Raw genomic sequence first — 22,891 nt, 5'->3', positions numbered from 1 at the left:
GAGGCGAATATGTGACCGTAGGCCATACAGCGTCTGCAAAATGGGGGCTGACGTGCATAAAACAACGTCCCCGTCAGCCCCTAGGGAGAACATAGCAGGAGGATGGAGGTAGCCACCATGTCCCTTTGGGTCCTCTCTGAGGAGGGCCTGGAAACCTCTCCTCCCATTCCAAAACCCAAGGGAGTCTTTGAGGTGCCTTGCTGAGGAGACGTTATCCATATATCTCCCCAGAAAAGCCCTCACCTCTTCGTCCTTAACGTAAGGGTTGTAAATGTTGACAGTTACAACCCTAAAATTATTCTTCGCCAGGCTTGTTATTTCGTAGTGGCACATCGGCCTCTCACCTCCCACTGCTCTTGCCCTTCTCAGGATATCATCGTGTTTTGCCTCTGTATATAGTGCCACGTCGTATGCTCCCTCCAACGAGTTGCCTTGGAAACAAAACACGTCCTTCACCGTCAGCTTTAGAATCCCCATCAATATTATCCTTCCAAAAGATTCCCGTCCTAAAGGCTCCATCTCCTTTTCCTTCCAAGCAAACCTAATCGTGTTAGCCAGCCCAATCCCAGGGACCGACCGTGTTGATGTATTTAGCACCATCTCCGCAAGGAGAATGGCGCTCGTTCTCTTCTCTTCCAAAACAAGTGAAAAGAAAAAAACAAATGACTGAGCCTATCTGGTGCAGAAAACACAGAGACAGGAACAATCACCCACAAAACCCAACACAAAACAGGCTACATAAATATGGCTCCCAATCAGAGACAATGACTAACACCTGCCTCTGATTGAGAACCATATCAGGCCCAAACACAGAAACAGACAAACAAGACATCCAACATAGAATGCCCACTCAGATCACACCCTGACCAAACAAAACATAGAACATACAAAGCAAACTATGGTCAGGGTGTGACAAACATGATGCTATTAAAACTAACATGATGCTATTAAAACTAACATGATGCTATTAAAACTAACATGATGCTTTTAAAACTAACATGATGCTATTAATACTAACATGATGCTATTAAAACTGTGATGCTATAAATACTAAAATGGTGCTATTAAAACTAACATGATGCTTTTAAAACTAACATCAAATCAAATCAAATCAAATGTTATTTGTCACATACACATGGTTAGCAGATGTTAATGCGAGTGTAGCGAAATGCTTGTGCTTCTAGTTCCGACAATGCAGTAATAACAAGTAATCTAACTAACAATTCCAAAACTACTGTCTTGTACACAGTGTAAGGGGATAAAGAATGTGTACATAAGGATATATGAATGAGTGATGGTACAGAGCAGCATAGGCAAGATACAGTAGATGGTATCGAGTACAGTATGTACAAATGAGATGAGTATGTAAACAAAGTGGCATAGTTTAAAGTGGCTAGTGATACATGTATTACATAAGCATACAGTCGATGATATAGAGTACAGTATATACGTATGCATATGAGATGAATAATGTAGGGTAAGTAACATTATATAAGATAGCATTGTTTAAAGTGGCTAGTGATATATTTACATCATTTCCCATCAATTCCCATTATTAAAGTGGCTGGAGTTGAGTCAGTGTCAGTGTGTTGGCAGCAGCCACTCAGTGTTAGTGGTGGCTGTTTAACAGTCTGATGGCCTTGAGATAGAAGCTGTTTTTCAGTCTCTCAGTCCCAGCTTTGATGCACCTGTACTGACCTCGCCTTCTGGATGATAGCGGGGTGAACAGGCAGTGGCTCGGGTGGTTGATGTCCTTGATGATCTTTATGGCCTTCCTGTGACATCGGGTGGTGTAGGTGTCCTGGAGGGCAGGTAGTTTGCCCCCGGTGATGCGTTGTGCAGACCTCAATACCCTCTGGAGAGCCTTACGGTTGAGGGCGGTGCAGTTGCCATACCAGGCAGTGATACAGCCCGCCAGGATGCTCTCGATTGTGCATCTGTAGAAGTTTGTGAGTGCTTTTGGTGACAAACCAAATTTCTTCAGCCTCCTGAGGTTGAAGAGGCGCTGCTGCGCCTTCTTCACGATGCTGTCTGTGTGAGTGGACCAATTCAGTTTGTCTGTGATGTGTATGCCGAGGAACTTAAAACTTGCTACCCTCTCCACTACTGTTCCATCGATGTGGATAGGGGGGTGTTCCCTCTGCTGTTTCCTGAAGTCCACAATCATCTCCTTAGTTTTGTTGACGTTGAGTGTGAGGTTATTTTCCTGACACCACACTCCGAGGGCCCTCACCTCCTCCCTGTAGGCCGTCTCGTCGTTGTTGGTAATCAAGCCTACCACTGTTGTGTCGTCCGCAAACTTGATGATTGAGTTGGAGGCGTGCGTGGCCACGCAGTCGTGGGTGAACAGGGAGTACAGGAGAGGGCTCAGAACGCACCCTTGTGGGGCCCCAGTGTTGAGGATCAGCGGGGAGGAGATGTTGTTGCCTACCCTCACCACCTGGGGGCGGCCCGTCAGGAAGTCCAGTACCCAGTTGCACAGGGCGGGGTCGAGACCCAGGGTCTCGAGCTTGATGACGAGCTTGGAGGGTACTATGGTGTTGAATGCCGAGCTGTAGTCGATGAACAGCATTCTCACATAGGTATTCCTCTTGTCCAGATGGGTTAGGGCAGTGTGCAGTGTGGTTGAGATTGCATCGTCTGTGGACCTATTTGGGCGGTAAGCAAATTGGAGTGGGTCTAGGGTGTCAGGTAGGGTGGAGGTGATATGGTCCTTGACTAGTCTCTCAAAGCACTTCATGATGACGGATGTGAGTGCTACGGGGCGGTAGTCGTTTAGCTCAGTTACCTTAGCTTTCTTGGGAACAGGAACAATGGTGGCCCTCTTGAAGCATGTGGGAACAGCAGACTGGTATAGGGATTGATTGAATATGTCCGTAAACACACCGGCCAGCTGGTCTGCGCATGCTCTGAGGGCGCGGCTGGGGATTCCGTCTGGGCCTGCAGCCTTGCGAGGGTTAACACGTTTAAATATCTTACTCACCTCGGCTGCAGTGAAGGAGAGACCGCATGTTTTCGTTGCAGGCCGTGTCAGTGGCACTGTATTGTCCTCAATGCGGGCAAAAAAGTTATTTAGTCTGCCTGGGAGCAAGACATCCTGGTCCGTGACTGGGCTGGATTTCTTCCTGTAGTCCGTGATTGACTGTAGACCCTGCCACATGCCTCTTGTGTCTGAGCCGTTGAATTGAGATTCTACTTTGTCTCTGTACTGGCGCTTAGCTTGTTTGATAGCCTTGCGGAGGGAATAGCTGCACTGTTTGTATTCGGTCATGTTACCAGACACCTTGCCCTGATTAAAAGCAGTGGTTCGCGCTTTCAGTTTCACACGAATGCTGCCATCAATCCACGGTTTCTGGTTAGGGAATGTTTTAATCGTTGCTATGGGAACGACATCTTCAACGCACGTTCTAATGAACCCGCACACCGAATCAGCGTATTCGTCAATGTTGTTATCTGACGCAATACGAAACATCTCCCAGTCCACGTGATGGAAGCAGTCTTGGAGTGTGGAGTCAGCTTGGTCGGACCAGCGTTGGACAGACCTCAGCGTGGGAGCCTCTTGTTTTAGTTTCTGTCTGTAGGCAGGGATCAACAAAATCGTGGTCGTGGCATTGAGTCGTGGTCGAGTCGTGGTCAGCTTTTCCGAAAGGGGGGCGGGGCAGGGCCTTATATGTGTCGCGGAAGTTAGAGTAACAATGATCCAAGGTCTTTCCACCCCTGGTTGCGCAATCGATATGCTGATAAAATTTAGGGAGTCTTGTTTTCAGATTAGCCTTGTTAAAATCCCCAGCTACAATGAATGCAGCCTCCGGATAAATCGTTTCCAGTTTGCAGAGAGTTAAATAAAGTTCGTTCAGAGCCATCGATGTGTCTGCTTGGGGGGGGATATATACGGCTGTGATTATAATCGAAGAGAATTCTCTTGGTAGATAATGCGGTCTACATTTGATTGTGAGGAATTCTAAATCAGGTGAACAGAAGGATTTGAGTTCCTGTATGTTTCTTTCATCACACCATGTCACGTTGGCCATGAGGCATACGCGTATGCTAGTAATACTAACATGATGCTATAAAACTAACATAATGCTAGTAATACTAACATGATGCTATTAAAACTAACATGATGCTATTAAAACTAACATGATGCTTTTAAAATCAACATGATGCTATTAAAACTAACATGATGCTATTAAAACTAACATGATGCCATTAAAACTAACATGATGCTTTTAAAACTGTGATACTATATATACTAACATTATTCTATTAAAGCTAACATGATGTTATTAAAACTAACATGATGTCATTAAAACTAACATGAGGCTATTAAAACTAACATGATGCTATTACAGTAAAACTCTGATGCTATAAATACTAACATGATGCTATTAAAACTGTGATGCTATAAATACTAGCATTATGCTATTAAAACTAACATGATGCTATTAAAACTAACATGATGCTTTTAAAACGGTGATGCTATAAATACTAACCTGAGGCTATTAAAGCTAACAGGATGCTATTAAAACTAACCTAATGTTATTAAAACGAACATGATGCTATTAAAACTGTGATGCTATAAATACTAACGTGATGCTATTAAAGCTAACATGATGCTATTAAAACTAACATGATGCTTTTAATACTAATGTGATGCTAATAATACTTATATGATGCTATTAAAACTAACATGATGCTTTTAATGCTAATGTGATGCTATTAATACTTATATGATGCTATTAATACTTACATGATGTTATTAAAACTAACATGATGTTATTAAAACTGTGATGCTATAAATACTAACGTGATGCTATTAAAGCTAACATGATGCTATTAAAACTAACATGATGCTTTTAATACTAACATACCCAGCTGCTTTGAACTGACTGACTCATGTTTCTGCGCTTAAATGCACGATCATTTTGATCCTGCTGGCCTAGCGTTGGCCATGCAGTGTTTGCCGAGGTCGCAGGGTAGGTCACACAACAACCTTGTTGACCCTAGCAGCGACATAGAGAGACAAGGTTTAATGAGATTGCCCAGGCCGAGTGTGAGTGTTTGTTGGTGAAGTCTTTTCTCCAGACTGCGCAAGCAGGCAGTCGTTCAGCCCTGTGGTCATGTGATGAGATCACTGAGTTTAGGAGTGGGGGATTACTTGGCGGGCCCAGGGTGATCGGGTTCATCAGGCCAGGGACTCAGGGCAAGAGTTACATGTGCTATGTATAAAGAAAGAACATATATATTACTGTAGGGACTTACAGAGCTAGAGGGTTGGGTATTCCTGACCCTATGCCATTCTAAAAGGAACACTCTGTCTCTATAATGAAATGCTTTCGGATCATTCCAATGCCACAATTCCTGATAACTTGTCAAATCCTTTGTTGATAGCTTTGTTTTTCTATTAGAACTGCATGAATGTGTCTTAAACCAGGTTGTTGTTGACGTGCCCAGGGTGGGTGGGAGGGAGCACATTGCGTGCTATAGTCCTTTGGTGGTGTGACCAGGAAGCAACACTAGAGGTATTACATTTTTATTTTACTAGGCAAGTCAGTTAAGAACAAATTCTTATTTTCAATTTTTTGGTTATTAGCCCAACATTCTAACCACTAGGCTACACTGCCGTCATCACTGGTCAGGATTAAGAAGGTCTCCCAGCCCTATAGTCCTAGTCTTAGACCATGCTGGCATGTTCTCCAGGAACACATGTGGTGGGAGAAAGCATGGATTTATGGAGCGCTGACACAGACTCCACAGGGAAAGTCTACTTTGGAAGCTCCACAATGCTTTGCTTTGCCCCACCATGAGCCCACCCGACCCACAGCCGTTTCTCTCCCTCAATCCAATACAGACATGGAGCCATCCAGAAGAATAAAGACAGAACTGTAGAGCGCCCTGTCAGACCAAGGCACTGCTGTCAATAGGACATGCTGTTGCATATTCAGGAGATTCCAGCTATATGTCAATAGTTCAGCCTCAGTGACACTTTATTTCACTATTAAAGCCTTGTAGTCAATGTTGCAGGAACGAATTAACGCCAAGTACGGAACATAATGAAAGGGGATTGAGATCTAGGATTTCCAACTAGTTGATTTCCTTGATGTTGAAATAGAAATAAATGTGAATTTACATCTAATGCATATCTGTTATGGATAATCCAGCAGCACAATCATTCTGGTGAAGAGAAAGCCTGTCTTTCCAATGTGTGGACACATGCTTCCCCTTGTTCCATGTGCTGTGTAGCTAAAGACAATGAGCTTCTTATGGTGCCTAATCAACAGGTCAGACACAACATGCTTGCATATCAAGATGCAAACCACCAGATATTTAGCTGAAGGATTACAATTTACTGCCTCAGAGTTTCCTCCTGGAAATCTATTCAATAGAGTTCCCACTGGGAACAGTGGTCATTTCAAAAATAGAGTTTTTATATGCATTTGGTTGAGTTGTCAACTAACTTGAATTCAACGTGAAATCAAACACAAATGTTAACATGTCATTGTATTTAGGTTAAAAGTTGGGTCAAAAAAAGATGACATTTGCTTACGTTGATGACTTTTGGAAAATCCGATCAGTTTTCCAGGTTGATTCAACTTTATCGCATGTCATTTTTGTTGTTGAAATGACGTGGAAACAACGTTGATTTTGCCCAGTGGGTTGGTTGTGTCACCTGTATGAATTCCAACTCAGAGAAGTGGTGTGGTCTATTGCTAATTATGGTTAGATGTTTGCAAACTGTCTGGAGACTCTCTATACACAGTCACACGAAGCCATGCCTAACGTTCTCTGGATTCTCCTTGGAGAGGAGACTAGTGACAGCACCACAAGTACAACGCTACAACTCTCTTTTGAGTTTGGGCTCCATGTCTGCTGCCTACTATTAACCAGTATAAGTGGCAAAGGTTGAAATTCGGTTTCTTTCGTAACTCTGACTATCGCATGAATTGCACATTGATGGGAATGGTTTCTGCATACCACAGGTTGCATAAACAGCATCTCCAGTTGGGGATTCACCTGAAGAGTCCATACGCAATAACTGTCCCACCCACAGACCACACAAACCCCTCAGGGGGATTTTCTAACAACAGATTGCAGAAAGATGAACAGGATCGTAAACCAAAAACTGGCATTGGAACCAAATTCCAAAATTCTTAGCTTTTAGCTTTCTCACATAAACCAAGAAACACATTATATGCTAGTTTGTTAACTCTGGGAGATATAATCTTATGAAAACACACTCATTACACTCCTAGCAGGAGTCCCTATGTGGGGCCTCACCCCTGTCAATGAAAGATGCATGTATGACTAAATATGTGCTTAGATTTGTCAACCTGTGAAGGCTTAAGAAAGAACCAGGGAGACAACAGGCAACTTGAGGGGAAAGCCGCGCTGCCCCGTAGTCTAAACAAAATCTTATTGTTCCTGTTTTCCATAGCTGTGGGAGTGGGGGGCAGGAATTCCCTCAACTACCCCTCCCCAATGGGGGGTGGTGCAGAAAAAAAGCATTTGCCCACTCTACAGATGGCTAAATCGGTCCGCTAATACAGGACTAGTAAAGGCACAGTGCACTACTTTTGTTACTATGTATAAGGGAGAGGCAGATTTTTGGTTGTTGACTCTGCTAGAAACGGCTACATCTTTTCTTTTAAATATTGTTTTTTGATTTTTCAAGGGGTTCTGGAGCACCCTCAGCCCCCATACTTCCTGCGGCTAGGACCCCATCTCAAAGACACCCTTTCCTCGTTCTCCTTCCCAATTCTATCCATTCTCTCCCTCCCCAGTCCTCTCCCTCCTCCCTCTCTCTCCCCAGCCCTCTCTCTCCCCAGTCCTCTCTCTCCTCGCTCTCCCTCCCTAGTCCTCTCTCTCCTCTCTCCCTCCCCAGCCCTCTCCCTCCCATCCTCTCTCTCCTTCCTCTCCCTCCCAGTCCTCTCTCTCCTCCCTCTCCCTCCCCAGCCCTCTCCCTCCCGTCCTCTCTCTCCTTCCTCTCCCTCTCTAGTCCTCTCTCTCCTCCCTCTCCCTCCCCAGTCCTCTCTCTCCTCACTCTCCCTCCACAGCCCTCTCCCTCCCAGTCCTCTCTCTCCTCCCTCTCCCTCCCCAGTCATCTCTCCTCCCTCTCCCTCCCCAGACCTCTCCCTCCCCAGCCCTCTCACTCCCCAGCCCTCTCCCTCCCCAGTCCTCTCCCTCCACAGTCCTCTCTCTCCTCCCTCTCCTCCCCCAGCCCTCTCCTCCCTCTCCTTCCCCAGCCCTCTCCTCTCTGTCCCTCCTCAGCCCTCTCCTCCTTCTCCCTTCACACTCCTCCAGCTCTGAGGCAGTTGCCAGGCTGGTAATTAAACAGTGCCTCCACTCAGTGTCTCTGTCTCCTTGGGGGGAGTCTCTCCCTGTAATGCACCCTCCATTTTGGGTCCAGACGGCAGTTGAGGAGGGATTATCTGCTTGCTGGGGGAGGGACGGCGTAACCCCCCCCCCGCCATAATGTCAAATTAGTTCAATTCACTGCAGTCGCGTTGGGTGGATGTGCCACTACCTTTCCCACGGTTCCTTTGCATACACACGCACATGCACACACACACTCTCTTCACCAGCAGACTACCAACATTGGCACCATTACTCCCCTGGATTTGGCTATCAGGCCTCTAAGATATACTTTGTCGCTCACTGAATTGGTCAGCCACAGAGTAGTCTATAGGGTACAGCATGAGGTAAAGTTCAATATGGATGAAATACATTTAATTTGGGAGATTAAGATACCCCCCCCTACATCAGTTGATTATTATATGGTCTGCTGAAACACATATAATTTCATGTTGTCAGCTCTTAAGACAACCAGAGTTTAGTTAAGATCTTATTACTGTAAACTGTATGCTAAAATTGTCTCGCAGGCCCTATAGACGTGCATTCCACTATAATTTCGAAGGCCTCAGAGTGCCCAGAAATCCTTTAACTTGGTCATGTTAATGATCAATCTTTCAACAGGGCTCTCGTGTTCTAGGGGTTTGTATGTTAAAAGGAAGTTGGTTCTGTATTGAATGAGCGACAGTGTTTGGAAAGAAACACAATCTTTCGCTGCGCTCCTTCTTACAGCTATAAACCTGGCCTGGGCTTCTATGGTAGAGCTGTGTGTACTGCTGTGTCACTCAGGACTACCTAATGCCAACAGAGTGTTACTCTGGGGGGGGGGGGGGGTATAGTGTGTCTGTCTCTGCTGGAGAAACACATGATCTGGATCTGCAAATCTGCCATGTCAATGGTTTGTCCCAAATCCAAATGGCACCCTATCCCCTATATAGTTCACTATTTTTGACCGGGGCACAAAGGTCTTTGGTCAAAGTAGTGCACTATATAGGGAATAGGTTGCCATTTGGGACAGAGAAAATTTGGAAAATTTGAGAGTTTCTTGATCTCCAGAACAAACTGCCAAGTGACAGGGAAATAGGATGGACCAGAAAAGATTGTGAATAAAACCCTTAGTGGTTATTTTCTGCTTTCAATGATCAATTGTCATTTTCCATGGGAAGTCACCAACGCAATGTCTGCGTGCTAACCTGAAAATAGTTCTAGATATACTGTGAAGAGACCTCTTGTGGCATGTCTTGTGGGGCATGTCTATGCATGGCTGTCTGAGCTATGTGCTTGTTGTCTAAACAGACAGCTCGGTGCTTTCAACATGTCAATACCTCTCACAAAGAAAGGTAGTGATGTAGTCAATAGCTCCTCTATTTTGAGCCAGGAGAGATTGATATGCATATTATTAATGTTTGCTCTCTGTGCACATCCAAGGGCCAGCTGTGCTGCCCTGTTCTGAGCCAATTGCAATTTTCCTAAGTGGCTCTTTATGGCACCTAACCACACGACTGAACAGTAGTCCATGTGCGACAAAACTAGAGTCTGTAGGACCTGCCTTGTTGAAAGTTGTCACGACTTCCGCCGAAGTCGGTCCCTCTCCTTGTTCGGGCGGCATTCGGCGGTCGATGTCACCAGCCTTCCATCCATCGCCGATCCACTTTTCATTTTCAATTTGTTTTGTCTTTGTTTTACACACCTGGTTTCAATTCCCCAATTACATGTTCATTATTTAACCCTCTGTTTTCCCCATGGTTTTTCTGCGGGTTTGTTTTATGTATTTCGGTCCTTTTGTGTTGGCTTGGTATTACTACATGTATTTGGTAATTTTGAGTAAAGTTACTTTTATTACTCATCTCTGCTGTCCTGCGACTGACTCCTCTGCACCAGCTACACCCAGACCTTTTACAATAGTGGTGTTAAGAAGGTAGAGCAGCGTTTTACTTTGGACAGACATCTCCCCTTAGCTACCGTTGCTACCTTAGCTACCTTCATCTCTTTGTTAAGTGTTAAAGTAATTTCATTTGCTGTAGTAGCTGACGTGTATAGTCTTGAGTCATCTGCATGCTTTACTCAAAGCCAGTGTCATGTTGTTAATAAAGAAAATATTTCAAAAAGTAAGGGACAGCTGCCCTGGGGAATTCTTGTTTCTATCTGGATTATGTTGGCGAGGCTTCCATTAAAGTACACCCTCTGTGTTCTATTAGACAGGTAACTCTTTATCCACAATATAGCAGGGGGTGTAAATCCATAACATACATTTTTCCAGCAGCAGACTAGGATCGATAATGTCAAAAGCTGTCTAACAAAACAGCCCCCACAGTATTTTGATCATACATTTCTCTTAGCCAATCCTCAGTGATTTGTGTAAGTGCTTCCCTATAAGCGTGCTGAAAGTCTGTTGTCAATTTGTTAACTGCAAAATAGCATTGTATCTGGTCAAACACAAACACAATTTTTTCCAAAACTTTACTAATGGTTGGTAACAGGCTGATTTGTCATCTATTTGAGCCAGTAAAGGGGGCTTTACTATTGTTGGGTAGCGGAATAACTTTTGCTTCCCTCCAGGCCTGAGGGCACACACCTTCTAGTAGACTTAAATTGAAGATATGGCAAATAGGAGTGGCAATATCATCCTCTTTTATCCTCAGTAATTTTACATCCAAGTTGTCAGACGCCGGTGGCTTGTTATTGTTGATAGACAACAATAATGTTTCACCTCTTCCACACTCACTTTACGGAATTCAAAATTACAATGCTTGTCTTTCATAATTTGGTCAGTCATCCTTGGACATGTAGTGTCAGTGTTTGTTGCTGGCATGTCATGCCTAAGTTTGCTAATCTTGCCAATGAAAAAATCATTAAAGTAGTTGGCAAAATCAAGGTTTTGTAACGAATGAGCCTTGTGATTGAATAAATGATGGAGCTGAGTTTGCCTTTTTTCCCAAAATGTAATTGACTGTGCTCCAAAGCTTCTTAATATCATCCTTTATGTATTTTATCTTTGTTTCATAGTGTAGTTTTTTATTATTTTCTTCAGTTTAGTCACATGCTTTCTCATTTTGCAGTATGTTTGCCAATTGGTTGTGCAACAACAATTAATTGCCAGTTGTTTTGCCTCATCCCTCTCAAACATACAGTTGAAGTCAGAAGTTTACATACACTTAGGTTGGACTCATTAAAACAAATTTTTCAACCACTCCACAAATTTCTTGTTAACAACCTATAGTTTTGGCAAGTCAGTTAGGACGTCTGCTTTGTGCATGACTGTCACGTTCTGACCTTAGTTCCTTTGTTATGTCTTTATTTCAGTATGGTCAGGGCGTGAGTTGAGGTGGGCAGTCTATGTTTGTTTTTCAAGGTTGGTTTTTGAGTTTGGCCTGGTATGGTTCTCAATCAGAGGCAGGTGTTGTTAGTTGTCTCTGATTGAGAATCATACTTAGGTAGCCTTTTTCCACCTGTGTTTCGTGGGTGTTTATTTTCTGTTTTGTGTGTCATCACTAGACAGGACTGTTTAGTTTGTTCATTCTTCCTAGTTGTTATTTTGTTTAGTGTTCAGTTTCGTTTTATATTAAAAATCATGAACACTTACCATGCTGCACCTTGGTCCTCACCTTCTTCCACCGACGACGGCCGATACAATGACAGAAGTAATTTTTACAACAATTGGTTGCAGACAGATTATTTCACTTATAATTCACGGTATCATCATTTCAGTGGGTCAGAAGTTTACATACACTAAGTTGACTGTGCCTTTAAACAGCTTGGAAAATTCCAGAAAATGATGTCATGGCTTTAGAAGCTTCTGATAGGCTAATTGACATACATCATTTGAGTCAATTGGAGGTGTACCTGTGGATGTATTTCAAGGCCAACCTTCAAACTCAGTGCCTTTACTTTACATCATGGGAAAATCAAAATAAATCCGCCAAGACCTCAGAAAAACAATTGTAGACCTCCACAAGTCTGTTTAAATCCTTGGGAGCAATTTCCAAATGCCCAAAGGTACCACGTTCCTCTGTACAAACAATAGTACGCAAGTACGCAGCCGTCATACCACTCAGGAAGAAGATACGTTCTGTCTCCTAGAGATGAACGTACTTTGGTACGAAAAGTGCAAATCAATCCCAGAACAACAGCAAAGGACCCTGTGAAGATACTGGAGTAAACAGGTACAAAAGTATCTATATCCACAGTAAAAACGAGTCATATATCGACATAACCTGGAAGGCGGCTCAGCTAGGAAGAAGCCAATGCTCCAAAACCGCCAGGCTACGGTTTGCAACTGCACATGGGGACAAAGATCGTACTTTTTGGAGAAATGTCATCTGGTCTGATGAAACAAAAATATTACTTTTTGGCCATAATGACCATTGTTATATTTGGAGGAAAAAGGGGGAGGCTTGCTAGCCGAAGAACACCGTCCCAACCGTGAAGAACGGGGGTGGCAGCATCATGTTGTGGGGGTGCTTTGCTGCAGGAGGGACTGGTGCACTTCACAAAATAGATGGTGTCATGAGGAAGCAAAATTATGTGGATATATTAAAGCAACATCTCAAGACATCAGTCAGGAAGTTAAAGCTTGGTCGCAAATGGGTCTTCCAAATGGACAATGTGTGTTTGCAGAACTGAAAAAGCGTGTGCGAGTAAGGAGGCCTACAAACCTGACTCAATTACACCAGCTCTGTCAGGAGGAATGGGACAAAATTCACCCAACTTATTGTGGGAAGCTTCTGGAAGGCTGCCCAAAACTTTTGACCCAAGTTTAAGTTTAAAGGCAATGCTACCAAATACGAATTGAGTGTATGTAAACTTCTGACCCACTGGGAATGTGATGAAATAAATAAAAGCTGAAATAAATAATTTTCTCTTCTGTTATTCTGACGTATTTGACTAATAATTCTCTCTTCTGTTATTCTGACGTATTTGACTAAGGTGTATGTAAACTTCCGACTTCAAATGTACATTTGACAATTTCACAATCCAAGGGGATTTAACAGTTTTCAACAATCATTTTCTTATTGGGTGCATGCATATCAGTAACTGGGATAAGCAATTTCATAAATGTTTCAAGTGCAATGTCTGTTTGCTCCTCATTACACACCACGGACCAACAAATATTATTTTCTCATCAACAACATAGGAATCACCACAAAACTTATTCTATGCCCTCTTATGCACTTGACTAGGCCTAGACTTTGAACTTTTGATTTCCTAAATATGGCTACACTATTGTGATCACTACATCCAATTGATCTGGATACTGCTTTCAAGCACATTTCTGCAGCATCAGTAAAGATGTGTTGATGTGATTCCTGAATGATGTCATTCCTGTGCTGTTTGTAACTATCCTGGTAGGTTGACTGGTAACCTGAACCAGGTTGCAGCCACTGGTCACAGTTGAAGCTTTTTCTTGAGTGGGCAGCTTGGTGAAAGCCAGTCAATATTTAAATCACCTGGAAAATATACATCTCTGTTGATATCACATACATTATTAAGCATTTCACACATGTTATCCAGATACTGACTGTTAGCACTTGGTGGTCTAATGTATAATGGAATGATTGTTTTGATTGTTGTTATGCTGATTGTGACATAGGTAAAGAGGTTGTTGTGTGCTGAAAATTTTGACCAGTGACCATTCTCAGCATGCCTTGGTGAGTGAAGAGGTGAACTCTAATCCTAAGAGTGAAACGGATCCTAATCTATTTGATTTATATCCATTGCCAAATTGCAATTTTTGATGATACAGATAATACTCAGGAACTATGGCAGGTTTATGCTAATGGGACATAGAGTCCATAGGCGATGCCTTATACATAGTGGGATCATGATGCTTGTCCTGTGTCATGTTCATTAGGCACTAAACGGAAGAAATGTGACTTAAACAGGGAGTCACTACCTGGATTTGTCCAACAAGATATGCTAATTTTTGTTTCTACAGATGGTTCTACGGGGAAGAAAATTGTTATTTATTCCATGCTGACCAATGGGGGTACGCTCAGTATCGATATGATTCATTGTTCTGTGCTGATGGAAAATGTACTCCAATTTAGAAGGCTGAGAATTTCTTAAACCATATTTTAATGTTTATATCAATCCCAATGAAGGATATTTTATGTTAATGTAAAAAATTCAGTGAACCAACGGACGATCATTTACAATGGTATTATACTAGTGCAAGAAAGTGTCATGTATTGTCATGTTGTGTCCTGTTTCTGTCCTTTCCCTTCACCCTGTCTCCCTCTGCTGGTCGTTATTAGGTTACCTTTTCTCCCCCTCTTTCCCCCAGCTGTTCCTTGTCTCCTCCTAACTACCTCGTCACCCCTTTTCCCACCTGTTCCCTTTTTCCCTCTGATTAGGCCCCTATATCTCTCTCTGTTTCTGCTTCTGTCTTTGTCGGATTCTTGTTTGTGTTGTTCATGCCTGAACCAGACTATCGTCATGTTTGCTGCAACCTTGTCCTGTCCTGTCGGAATCTGCCGGTCCATCTGAGCCTACGTTTGTTTTGTTATTAAAAAGCTCTGTTTACGTTAATTCGCTTTTGGGTCCTCATTCACGCACCGTAACAGAAGAATCCGACCAAGAATGGACCCAGCGACTTCGGATCCTCTCCACTCAGCCGTCGAGATCCAGGGAGCGATGCTAGGCAGACACGAGCAGGAATTGTCTGCTGCTCGACATGCCGTTGAGACCCTGGCCACCCAAGTCTCCAACCTCACAGAACAGGTTCACCATCTCCGCCTCGATCCACCGGCCACTTCCAGGGCTTTCGAATCTCCGGAGCCCAGAATCAATAACCCGCCGTGTTACTCTGGGGAGCCCACTGAATGCCGCTCGTTCCTCACCCAGTGTGATATTGTGTTTTCTCTCCAGCCCAACACTTACTCCAGGAGCACTGCTCGTGTCGCCTACGTCATATCTCTCCTTACTGGACGGGCTCGAGAGTGGGGCACGGCAATCTGGGAGGCAAGGGCTGAGTGTACTAACCAGTATCAGGACTTTAAGGAGGAGATGATACGGGTTTTTGATCGATCTGTTTTTGGGGAGGAGGCTTCCAGGGTCCTGTCTTCCCTATGTCAAGGTAATCGATCCATAACAGACTACTCTATTGAGTTTCGCACTCTTGCTGCCTCCAGTGGCTGGAACGAGCCGGCTTTGCTCGCTCGTTTTCTGGAGGGTCTCCGCGCAGAGGTAAAGGATGAGATTCTCTCCCGGGAGGTTCCTTCCAGCGTGGATTCCTTGATTGAACTCGCTATTCGCATTGAGCGACGGGTTGATCTTCGTCACCGAGCTCGTGGAAAGGAGCTCGCGTTCTCCGTTGCCCCCCTCTCCGCATCACTACCATCTTCCTCTGCCGGCTCGGGTGCTGAGCCTATGCAGCTGGGAGGTATCCGCATCTCGACTAAGGAGAGGGAACGGAGAATCACCAACCGCCTCTGTCTCTATTGCGGTTCTGCTGGTCATTTTGTCACTTCATGTCCAGTAAAAGCCAGAGCTCATCAGTAAGCGGAGGGCTACTGGTGAGCGCTACTACTCCTGTCTCTCCTTCAAGATCCTGCACTACCTTGTCGGTCCATCTACGCTGGACCGGTTCGTCAGCTTCCTGCAGTGCCTTAATAGACTCTGGGGCGGAGGGCTGTTTTATGGACGAGACCTGGGCTCGGGAACATGACATTCCTCTCAGACAGTTAAGGGAGTCCACGGCCTTGTTCGCCCTGGATGGTAGTCCTCTCCCCAGGATTCAGCGTGAGACGCTACCTTTAACCCTCACTGTTTCTGGTAATCATAGCGAAACCATTTCTTTTTTAATTTTTCGTTCACCTTTTACACCTGTTGTTTTGGGCCATCCCTGGCTAGTTTGTCATAATCCTTCCATTAATTGGTCTAGTAATTCTATCCTCTCCTGGAACGTCTCTTGTCATGTGAAATGTTTAATGTCTGCTATCCCTCCTGTTTCCTCTGTCTCTTCTTCACAGGAGGAGCCTGGTGATTTGACAGGGGTGCCGGAGGAATATCACGATCTGCGCACGGTGTTCAGTCGGTCCAGGGCCACCTCTCTTCCTCCACACCGGTCGTATGATTGTAGTATTGATCTCCTTCCGGGAACCACTCCCCCCCGGGGTAGACTATACTCTCTGTCGTCTCCCGAACGTAAGGCTCTCGAAGATTATTTGTCTGTAGCTCTTGCCGCCGGTACCATAGTCCCCTCCTCCTCTCCCGCCGGAGCGGGGTTTTTTTTTGTTAAGAAGGACGGGTCCCTGCGCCCCTGCATAGATTATCGAGGGCTGAATGACATAACAGTGAAGAATCGTTATCCGCTTCCTCTTATGTCTTCAGCCTTCGAGATCCTGCAGGGAGCCAGGTTTTTCACTAAGTTGGACCTTCGTAACGCTTACCATCTCGTGCGCATCAGGGAGGGGGACGAGTGGAAGACGGCGTTTAACACTCCGTTAGGGCACTTTGAATACCGGGTTCTTCCTTTCGGCCTCGCTAACGCTCCAGCTGTCTTTCAGGCATTAGTCAATGATGTCCTGAGAGACATGCTGAACATCTTTGTTTTCGTTTACCTTGACGATATCCTGATTTTTTCACCGTCACGCCAGATTCATGTTCAGCACGTTCGACGTGTCCTCCAGCGCCTTTTAGAGAATTGTCTTTTTGTGAAGGCTGAGAAGTGCTCTTTTCATGCCTCCTCCGTCACATTTCTCGGTTCTGTTATTTCCGCTGAAGGCATTAAGATGGATCCCGCTAAGGTCCAAGCTGTCATTGATTGGCCCGTCCCTAAGTCACGCGTCGAGCTGCAGCGCTTTCTCGGCTTCGCGAACTTCTATCGTCGTTTCATCCGTAATTTCGGTCAGGTGGCAGCTCCTCTCACAGCCCTTACTTCTGTCAAGACGTGCTTTAAGTGGTCCGTTTCCGCCCAGGGAGCTTTTGATCTCCTCAAGAATCGTTTTACATCCGCACCTATCCTTGTTACACCTGACGTCACTAGACAGTTCGTTGTCGAGGTTGACGCGTCAGAGGTGGGCGTGGGAGCCATTCTTTCTCAGCGCTCCCTCTCTGACGACAAGGTCCACCCTTGCGCGTATTTTTCTCATCGCCTGTCGCCGTCGGAACGTAACTATGATGTGGGAAACCGCGAACTGCTCGCCATCCGCTTAGCCCTAGGCGAATGGCGACAGTGGTTGGAGGGGGCGACCGTTCCTTTTGTCGTTTGGACTGACCATAGGAACCTTGAGTACATCCGTTCTGCCAAACGACTTAATGCGCGTCAGGCGCGCTGGGCGCTGTTTTTCGCTCGTTTCGAGTTCGTGATTTCTTATCGTCCGGGCTCTAAGAACACCAAGCCTGATGCTTTATCTCGTCTCTTCAGTTCTTCAGTAGCCTCCACTGACTCCGAGGGGATTCTCCCTGAGGGGCGTGTTGTCGGGTTGACTGTCTGGGGAATTGAGAGGCAGGTAAAGCAAGCACTCACTCAAACTCTGTCGCCGCGCGCTTGTCCTAGGAACCTTCTTTTCGTCCCCGTTCCTACTCGTCTGGCCGTTCTTCAGTGGGCTCACTCTGCCAAGTTAGCCGGCCATCCTGGCGTTCGGGGTACGCTTGCTTCCATTCGCCAGCGTTTTTGGTGGCCCACCCGGGAGCATGACACGCGTCGCTTCGTGGCTGCTTGTTCGGTCTGCGCGCAGACTAAGTCCGGTAACTCCCCTCCTGCCGGCCGTCTCAGGCCGCTTCCCATTCCCTCTCGACCGTGGTCTCACATCGCCTTAGATTTTGTCACCGGACTGCCTTCGTCAGCGGGGAAGACTGTTATTCTTACGGTTGTCGACAGGTTCTCTAAGGCGGCTCATTTTATTCCCCTTGCTAAGCTTCCTTCTGCTAAAGAGACGGCACAAATCATCATCGAGAATGTTTTCAGAATTCATGGCCTTCCGTCAGACGTCGTTTCGGACAGAGGTCCGCAATTCACGTCTCAATTTTGGAGGGAGTTTTGCCGTTTGATTGGGGCTTCCGTCAGTCTCTCTTCCGGCTTTCACCCCCAGTCTAACGGTCAAGCAGAACGGGCCAATCAGACTATTGGTTGCATCTTACGCAGTCTTTCTTTTCGCAACCCTGCGTCTTGGTCAGAACAGCTCCCCTGGGCAGAATACGCCCACAACTCGCTTCCTTCGTCTGCGACCAGGCTATCTCCTTTTCAGAGTAGCCTCGGGTACCAGCCTCCGCTGTTCTCATCTCAGTTCGCCGAGTCCAGCGTCCCCTCCGCTCAGGCTTTTGTCCAACGTTGCGAGCGCACCTGGAAGAGGGTCAGGTCTGCACTTTGCCGTTATAGGGCGCAGACTGTGAGGGCTGCTAATAAGCGTAGAACTAAGAGTCCTAGATATTGTCGCGGTCAGAGAGTTTGGCTCTCCACTCAGAACCTTCCCCTTAAGACCGCTTCTCGCAAGTTGACCCCGCGGTTCATTGGTCCGTTCCGTATTGCTCAGATCATTAATCCTGTCGCAGTTCGACTTCTTCTTCCGCGATATCTTCGTCGCGTCCACCCGGTCTTCCATGTCTCCTGTGTCAAGCCCGTTCTTTGCGCCCCCGCTCGTCTTCCCCCCCCCCCCCCCATCCTTGTCGAGGGCGCACCCATCTACAGGGTCCGTAGGATTTTGGACATGCGTCCTCGGGGCCGTGGTCATCAGTACCTAGTAGATTGGGAGGGGTACGGTCCTGAGGAGAGGAGTTGGGTTCCCTCTCGGGATGTGCTGGACCGTGCGCTGATCGATGATTTCCTCCGTTGCCGCCAGGTTTCCTCCTCGAGTGCGCCAGGAGGCGCTCGGTGAGTGGGGGGGTACTGTCATGTATTGTCATGTTGTGTCCTGTTTCTGTCCTTTCCCTTCACCCTGTCTCCCTCTGCTGGTTGTTATTAGGTTACCTTTTCTCCCCCTCTTTCCCCCAGCTGTTCCTTGTCTCCTCCTAACTACCTCGTCACCCCTTTTCCCACCTGTTCCCTTTTTCCCTCTGATTAGGCCCCTATATCTCTCTCTGTTTCTGCTTCTGTCTTTGTCGGATTCTTGTTTGTGTTGTTCATGCCTGAACCAGACTATCGTCATGTTTGCTGCAACCTTGTCCTGTCCTGTCGGAATCTGCCGGTCCATCTGAGCCTACGTTTGTTTTGTTATTAAAAAGCTCTGTTTACGTTAATTCGCTTTTGGGTCCTCATTCACGCACCGTAACAGAAAGATTATGCTTAAAAGTTGTTTGATGGTTTTCTCATCTGTGTAATGTCTTTCTAAACCATGTAATTTTATTTTTAAGCTGAGTTAATTTACAAAATGGGGGAATGTGATAGAAAAATGACCTATTTACCTGATTTGTTTAATATTAATAGTTAACAATTAATTAACAAATAGGACATTTCTGTTCTGTTTAATTCTGTGTTTCTGTGAAGAGATGGTTTCCACTCTAGTTTCCTGCAGTTAGTCTGCTAGAGATAGCTTGAGCTGACAATGTCTTGGTGATAAAAACCTAAAAGCTGGCAATTCATAGACAAGATGTGGTGTATGTGACCCAAGATAGAGATAGCCTGGAAGTGTTTAGAGCAATACCTCCTTGTCTCATCTTCCTGGCATCTGGGAAACTACGCCGGGTTGGGGTAAAACACCATCCTGTGTAGATAACCAAGGTGTCTTATGGGACTTGGAACCAGTCTGACTAAGCATTTTTAGGTCCCATATAACTTCTGTTTTTTTAATTATCAGTTAAGCACTCGGCAACACACTTCAGAGTGTGGGGTCGATGGTTTCATTATTGCAATAATTCATCGATATGATAAAGACAATAAGGATTGTTTGAACGAATGACCAAGTCTCTCTCAGTACGGAATTTCTACGACAGCTTCCCAGAAGAATGGGCTTTAAGCGAGGCAGATGAACCTGTAGCCATATTACTTCAACAGTATTTAACATGAGATCCTCTCTAATCTTTACAGGAATGTGGTTCTGAATTTAAACAGACACAGCAGTGGTTCAAAATGTAGAACCCAGTTCCTACATTTGAATATAAAAATGGATTTTATCAAACAAAACTATGCTACATTTTATCTCTGGGACCCTCAGGATGACAAATCAGAGCAAGATTACTGAATGTAAGTACATTATTTACCTTCAGAGGTGAATGTATCAAACCAGTTGCCATGATAAAAGTTTTTGTTGTTGTGCACTCTCCTCAAACAATAGTATGTTATTTCTTCACTGTAAAAGCTACTGCAAATTGGACACCGGTTAGATTAACAAGAATTTAAGCTTTCTGCCCATATAAGACATGTTTATGTCCTGGAAAGTTGGCTGTTACTTCCAACGTCATTCTAGTCACATTAGCGCACATTAGCAACAACCGTCCCAGTATAGGGACACCGATCCCGTTCAAGGTTAAATCCTTTGTTGTTGTAACGAATTCTTTACAGTCATGTTTTGTTTTATTATATTTTAAATAACTTGTAGAAAATGCACTTTACGACACTGTCAAGAAGCATTATGACCATCCTGTGTCACTTTACTTGGACTAAGAAAATACACTTTATGACACTGTCAAGAAGCATCATGACCATCCTGTGTCACTTTACTTGGACTAAGAAAATACACTTTATGACACTGTCAAGAAGCATCATGACCATCCTGTGTCACTTTACTTGGACTAAGAAAATACACTTTATGACACTGTCAAGAAGCATCATGACCATCCTGTGTCACTTTACTTGGACTAAGAAAATACACTTTATGACACTGTCAAGAAGCATTATGACCATCCTGTGTCACTTTACTTGGACTAAGAAAATACACTTTATGACACTGTCAAGAAGCATCATGACCATCCTGTGTCACTTTACTTGGACTAAGAAAATACACTTTATGACACTGTCAAGAAGCATCATGACCATCCTGTGTCACTTTACTTGGACTAAGAAAATACACGGGAATGGCGGAGAGATCCGAGGCTTCTCTCAAGCCTACAGGAAGACGTCCCGGGCAGGCTGGGCTGACTTGAGACAATGAGCATGGCAGAACGAGCTCCAAACCACGATGCGGGTGACTCTGCCAATAGAGCGCCCATCCAGCACTGAGTGGAGATACCAAGCTCCGACACCAAGGTAGCATCGATAAAGCTCTCATCGGCCCCAGAGTCAATGAGCATCCGGAGCAACTGACAAACTGAGAACAGGTATAAATGTATAGGAGATAATGGGGAATATGGGCGACACCTGGAGGGGGGTGGAGACAAGCACAAAGACAGGTGAAACCCATCAGGGTGTGACACCTGTCACATACACGCCCTTATGCCAGTCATCAGTCAAAAATAAGGTGTTTTGTCCTGCACCTAATATCTGCTGCTGCATTCATCCCTGTCATTAGAAACAGAGCATCGGTAGGTGCGTGTCCGAAATCAATGTGTGCGCAATTACAATGATCATTTAAGTGATCAATTTCAGAAAATGTTTATAAATGTTTATAAACATTTTATTGATAAGTAGGCTATGGCGCAATGGAATGTTTTGCCTTGTGTGGTAGGTTTTGTGGGCTTTGACACTCTTATGTAGGTGTCATAACCAGCCATAAAATAATGTAATATATGTCACAACATGTCTAAATATGTGTCTTGACAGTGTTATGAACCATATTATGACAGGTTATGACAAGTTATGTCAGCTGTTATGACATATTATGATATGGTTATGATCGTCTCATAATTTGTTATGACGCTGGGTTTCATGTAAAGTGTTACCTATTTTTTTCTCTCACCCATCTACACACAATACCCAATAATGACAAATTGAAAATATATTTTTTTACATTTTTGCAAATTGAATGAAAATTAAATGCAGAAATATTTAAATTAACCTAAGTAGTCACACCCCAGAGTCAATACATGTTAGAATCACCTTTGGAAGTGATTATAGCTGTATGTCTTTCTGGGTAAGTCTCTTTGAGCTTTGCACAGCAATATAGGCACTGTGTCATAAATGTTTTGGCACAGCTTATCCATCAAACCGGGTACATTCCTAGAACATTAGCTAAGATTTCCATTAAGTTCGACTTAGGGTTTTATCCAACATTAGGATGACAACATCCCAAAAACATTCAGAGAACGGTAAATGTTCTCCCAATGTTCAATAAAATGTAGTGCACAACATTTTTAAGAACCACCACAGATCATTCCGCAAAAGTTCTCATTAGGTTTCCAGGTAATGTAATAACACAATGTACCAGTAATTCAGTATATGGTAATTTAACTGCAAAGGGTAATTTTATGTGCACTACGTCAAAATTCAAAAGGCACTCGCACATCTGAGCTATCTTTGTTGCAGGTGCATGGCAACGGTTGAATAAGATTAGGATAAATAAGATACCCGCACACTGCTCTTGATAGTATCACTGCTCTTTAATAAGTTTTATGTCTGTGCACTATGTCATCACGCACAGCCTTTCATCCGCAACAAGTCAATTGGATGGGAAAATGCGCATATTGTTTTTAAGCAGATTTTAGAATATTCACATGGAAATCTGTCGCT

Source organism: Oncorhynchus mykiss, chromosome 4 (assembly GCF_057628025.1).
Source record: "Oncorhynchus mykiss isolate SJ-2025 chromosome 4, ASM5762802v1, whole genome shotgun sequence".
Classification (NCBI taxonomy): domain Eukaryota; kingdom Metazoa; phylum Chordata; class Actinopteri; order Salmoniformes; family Salmonidae; genus Oncorhynchus; species Oncorhynchus mykiss.
The sequence above is the reverse complement of the archived record's forward strand: the minus strand, read 5'-3'. Positions refer to the sequence as shown.